Below are 6,127 nucleotides of genomic sequence, written 5' to 3' on the forward strand. Positions count from 1 at the left end.
TGGTTTCCCTGCAAAACATTTGCGTTAGTGCGACTCAGGTGAGTCCTCTATCTGTATGAAGCCTTTGGACCGTATGAAGCCTTTGGTCTGAGGTTTGTCTTCTTCACGTGAGGTGTCATGATGACATTCACAGGAAGATTCTCCAGACACCTTTTCGGAACCCAGATCTTCTTCATAGGCGGTCCATTCCTGCAGCTAGTACCAATGTACCTGGCAAACACTTCACCATTCTGATTCTTAAACAGTTTATAGTTTGCATCAAGGGATTCATCAATGATAATGGGGTTAGCACAAGTGAAGCCAGATAGATTGGATGGATCTGCTGAAGGTTCCTTTGCAGTAACCCACGTGGTTTTGGGGGTACTGCTCAGGTTTCCAGTAAGAGCCATCAGCATTCATTTTCCTTACAAACCCAACACCCTCTTTCCTCGGCTTTCGGTTCAGAATCTGCTTTTTGAGGACATCACATAGTTTTTGATGCCCTTTAAGACTTTTGTACATCCCTGTTTCAAGCAATGTCTTCAACCTAGCATTCTCATCAGCAATAGCAGTGGTATCCTCAGCAGAGGGGTTAGTTACCACATCAACATTTGAAGATATTGCAACAGTAGTAGCAGTAGAACATTCAGCAACAGAAATAGCATTATCACGCTCAATGCATTTAAGACATGGTGGTTCAAATCCTTCCTGAGCAGAACTGATCTGTTTGGCGCGAAGTGACTCGTTTTCCTTTTCAAGATCTTCATGAGCCGCTCTCAATTTCTCAAGATCTTGCTTCCTTTGAAGATAATCATAGGAAAGCTTTTCATGAGTTGTTGAGAGAGTTTCATGACGACTTTCAAGTTCCACATACTTAACATGAAGATTTTTTATGTCTTCAATTAAGGATTCAGATCGAGTCATTTCAGCACCTAACAGATCATCACTTCTGTCTAACAGTTTTTGAATATGTTCCATAGCTTTCTGTTGTTCAGTTGCAATTTTAGCAAGTGTTTTGTAGCTGGGTTTTGAACCACAATCAGAGTCATCGTCACTAGATGTTTGATAGTGAGTAGTGCGTGTGTTTACCTTGGCACCGCGTGCCATGAAGCAGTAGGTAGAAGCGGAGTAGTCCTTGTCATTTGCATCGGTGTCGGTGATGAAGTCATTGTCTTCAGTGTTGAAGATGGACTTGGCAACGCATGCTGTAGCCAGACTTGCGACGCCTGAATTGGACTCCTCCTCAGACTCCACCTCCGCCTCCTCAGAAGTGGACTCCTCCTCTGAATCCATTTCCTTGCCAACAAATGCACGTGCCTTGCCAGATGAGCTCTTCTTGTGTGATGAAGACTTTGAGGAAGACTTGGAAGAAGACTTTGAGTATTTCTTCTTCTTCTTGTCGTCAGAGTCATATTCCTTGCTCTTCTTCTTCTTCTTTTTGTTCTCATTGTCCCACTGTGGACACTCAGAGATCAAGTGGCCAGGTTTCTTGCACTTGTGACATGTTTTCTTCTTGTAGTCGTGAGCAGAAGCTTCATCATTCCTTGAGCTTGATCGGGAAGACTTTCTGAAACCTCTCTTCTTGGTGAATTTTTGGAACTTCTTCACAAGCATAGCAAGTTCCCTTCCAATGTCTTCAGGATCATCCGAACTGCTGTCAGATTCTTCTTCAGATGAGGAGACAGATTTTTCCTTCAAGGCACGAGTTCGCCCATAGTTTGGACCATAGATATCTCTTTTCTCAGAAAGCTGAAACTCATGTGTGTTGAGCCTCTCAAGTATGTCAGACGGATCGAGTGTCTTGAAATCAGGACGTTCTGGAATCATCAGGGCTAGGGTGTTAAACGAACTATCAAGTGATCTCAGTAGTGTCTTGACGACTTCATGTTTGGTGATCTCAGTAGCACCGAGGGCTTGAAGCTCATTTGTGATGTCAGTGAGTCGGTCAAATGTGAGCTGAACATTCTCATTGTCATTTCGCTTGAAGCGGTTGAAGAGGTTGCGAAGGACACTGATTCTCTGATCTCTCTGGGTTGAGACGCCTTCATTGACCAGAGCCAGTCCCAGACCAGCTTAGATGTTTCCAAAGCACTCACACGGCCATACTGTCCTTTGGTCAGATGACCACAAATGATATTCTTGGCAGTAGAGTCCAGTTGAACGAACTTCTTGACATCAGCAGCAGTGACACCTTCTCCAGCCTTGGGAACGCCGTTCTTGACGACATACCATAGGTCGACGTCAATGGCTTCAAGATGCATGCACATCTTATTCTTCCAGTAGGGATATTCAGTTCCATCGAAGACGGGGCACGCAGCGGAGACTTTAATTATCCCTGCAGTTGGCATAGCTAAAACTCCAGGTGGTTAAACCGTATCACACAGAACAAGGGAGCACCTTGCTCTGATACCAATTGAAAGTGCGTTATATCGACTAGAGGGAGGGGGGGTGAATAGGCGATTTCTATGAAAGTCTTCAAAACGTGGAAGTTATGAAGACAAACGATAGAAATAAACCTATTACCCTACAACGGAAGGTAGACTACACTAGGCAAGCCATAGTCAAGTATTCAATAGAGTGAAAGCACAATGACTAATAGCAGAAATGTAGTAAGGATCAGGTAGGAAGATATTGTGAAGCCACACAGAACACGTAGTCACTCAGTGAAGACAAAAGATAGTGCGAACATACAATGACTTCACAAGGAGTAACAGTAAGTAAAGGGAAGGGAAGATGAAACCAGTGACTCGCTGAAGACAATGATTTGTTGGACCAGTTCCAGTTGCTATGACAACTGTACGTCTGGTTAGGGCGGCTAGGTATTTAAACCTTAGGACACACAGTCCCGGACACCCAGTCCTGAACACGCAGCTCAGGACACCCAGTCCTCATCGTATTCCCCTTGAGCTAAGGTCACACAGACCTCGCCCAATCACTCTGGTAAGTCTTCAAGGTAGACTCCCAAACCTTCACAGACTTCGTTCACCGGCAATCCACAGTGTCTCTTGGATGCTCAGAACGCGACGCCTAACCGGCTGGAGGATGCACAGTCCTCAAGTGTAATAAGTCTTCAGATCACACAGACAAGAAGACTTAAGTGATGCCTAATTCCCTTTGGCTCTGGATGGTTAGGGCTTTATCCTCGCAAGGAATTCTCTCTCAAAGGCTTCGAGGTGGGTTGCTCTCAAACGACAAAAGCCGTACTCTGAATCTGAGCAGCCAACCATTTATAGCCACTTGGCAACCCGACCTGATTTGTCCGAAATGACCCTGGGTCACTAAGGAACTGACACGTGTTCCAATGGTCAGATTTCAAACTCACACGGCAACTTTACTTGGGCTTCAAGCAAAGCTGACTTGCCCGACTCTGGAGAAGATTCGCTCTCAAAGTCTTCACTCGAAGACATAGGTTTTGTTTAAGCATCACTTCAGTCATTCTGACTGGTTCTCTTGGACCCCACTTAACAGTACGGTGGTTCCTATGACTCAACACAGAAGAAAGAGAACTACGAAAGATCTAAGTCTTCGAGCTCCATAGGCTTCATGTGGTGTCTTCTCTTGTCATAGTCTTCAATGTGAATATCTTCATATACCACCTTTGACTTCAATGTCTTCATACATTTTTAGGGGTCATCTCTGGTAGGAAAACCGAATCAATGAGGGACTTCTACCTGTGTTATCCTGCAATTCTCACAAACACATTAGTCCCTCAACTAGGTTTGTCGTCAATACTCCAAAACCAACTAGGGGTGGCACTAGATGCACTTACACATAGCCTATACCATATCAAAGTGTCTTCCTTCAAAGATAAAGGAAAAACCTTCTTCTTAGCAACATCATCGAATACACCTGCTAGCTTAAATAATCCACAAACTTCATCCACATATAATAAGTGCTCATCAGGATGCTTTGTTCCATCTCTTGTAAAAGGATTAGCGAGCAGTTTTTCCATTATACCCGAAGGAAATATAAAAGGAGTTTCATTTTCAATAGGTTCAGTAGGTTGAGGAACAACTCTTTGCTCAACTGGACGGGGTGAAGATACCCCGAACAAGCCCCTCAGAGAATTACTTTCCATAGTAACAAGTGACAATAAATTTCAGCACACTATATAAATTTTTCCTTACCAAATTCCACCTACCAGAAGCGCTACACTCCCCGGCAACGGCGCCAGAAAAGAGTCTTGATGACCAACAAGTATAGGGTATCTAATGTAGTCCTTTCAATAAGTAAGAGTGTCGAACCCAACGAGGAGCAGAAGGAAATGATAAGCGGTTTTCAGCAAGGTATTCTCTGCAAGTACTGAAATAAGTGGTAACAGATAGTTTTGTAATAAGGTAAATTGTAACGAGCAACAAGTAACAAAAGTAAATAAGGTGCAGCAAGGTGGCCCAATCCTTTTTGTTGCAAAGGACAAGCCGGAACAAACTCTTATAATAGGAAAAGCGCTCCCGAGGACACATGGGAATATCGTCAAGCTAGTTTTCAAGCATCCCACTTATGATAATTTGATATGTGGGTGGACCGATGCTTGGGTGCTGTTCTTACTTGGACAAGCATCCCACTTATGATTAACCTCTATTTCAAGCATCCGCAACTACAACAAAAGTATTAAGGTAAACCTAACCATAGCATGAAACATATGGATCCAAATCAGCCCCTTACGAAGCAACACATAAACTAGGGTTTAAGCTTCTGTCACTCTAGCAACCCATCATCTACTTATTACTTCCCAATGCCTTCCTCTAGGCCCAAATAATGGTGAAGTGTTATGTAGTCGACGTTCACATAACACCACTAGAGGCTAGACAACACACATCTTATCAAAATATCAAACGAATACCAAATTCACATGACTACTAATAGCAAGACTTCTCCCTTGTCCTCAGGAACAAACGTAATTACTCACAAAGCATATTCATGTTCATAATCAGAGGGGTAATAATATGCATAAAGGATCTGAACATATGATCTTTCACCAAATAAACCAACTAGCATCAACTACAAGGAGTAATCAACACTACTAGCAACCTACTAGCACCAATCCCAGACTTTGAGACAAGAATTGGATACAAGAGATGAACTAGGGTTTGGAGATGAGATGGTGCTGGTGAAGATGTTGATGGAGATTGCCCTCTCCTGATGAGAGGAGCGTTGGTGATGACGATGGTGATGATTTCCCCCTCCCGGAGGGAAGTTTCCCCGGCAGAACAACTCTGCCAGAGCTCTAGATTGGTTCCGCCTCGGTTCCGCCTCGTGGCAGCGGAGTCTCGTCCCGAAAGGTTGCTTCCTATTTTTTTCTCATCGAAAGACTTCATATAGGAGAAGATGGACGTCGGAGACCCACCAGGGGGCCCACGAGGTAGGGGGCGCGCCCTAGGGGAGGGGGGCGCCCCCACCCTCGTGAGTAGGGTGTGGGCCCCCTGGCCTTCATCTTTGGCAAGGATTTTTCTTTATTTATTTTAAGACGTTCCGTGGAGTTTCAGGACTTTTGGAGTTGCGTAGAATAGGTCTCTAATATTTGCTCCTTTTCCAGCCCAGAATTCCAGCTGCCGGCATTCTCCCTCTTTATGTAAACCTTGTAAAATAAGAGAGAATAACCATAAGTATTGTGACATAGAGCGAAATAACAGTCAATAATGCGATAAATATCGATATAAAAGCATGATGCAAAATGGATGTATCAATGGCCCGGACGATGCTCGATGAATACAAGACTCCAAGAAAGTTCTGGCCCGAAGCCATTGATACTGCATGCCATATCATCAACCGTGTTTATCTTCACAAGCTTCTGAACAAAACATCCTATGAGCTCCTCATTGGTAAGAAGCCAAATGTGAGTTACTTCAGAGTATTTGGTGCCAGGTGCTGGATCAAGGATCCACATCACACCTCAAAATTTGCACCGAAAGCACATGAAGGTTTTATGCTTGGATACGGAAAGGACTCGCACTCCTACAGAGTCTTCAACCTCTTTCACTATAAAGTGGTTGAGACTGTGGATGTGCGGTTTGATGAGACTAACGACTCGCAAAGAGAGCACCTACCAAATGTGCTAGATGAAGTTCCATCTAGTGAATCCATCAAGCTTATGGGAACTGGTGAAATCATACCGTCTGAAGCTCAGCCTGAAGAGGAACTCATCATC

The sequence above is a fragment of the Triticum aestivum genome, chromosome 1A (assembly GCF_018294505.1).
Source record: "Triticum aestivum cultivar Chinese Spring chromosome 1A, IWGSC CS RefSeq v2.1, whole genome shotgun sequence".
Taxonomy (NCBI): domain Eukaryota; kingdom Viridiplantae; phylum Streptophyta; class Magnoliopsida; order Poales; family Poaceae; genus Triticum; species Triticum aestivum.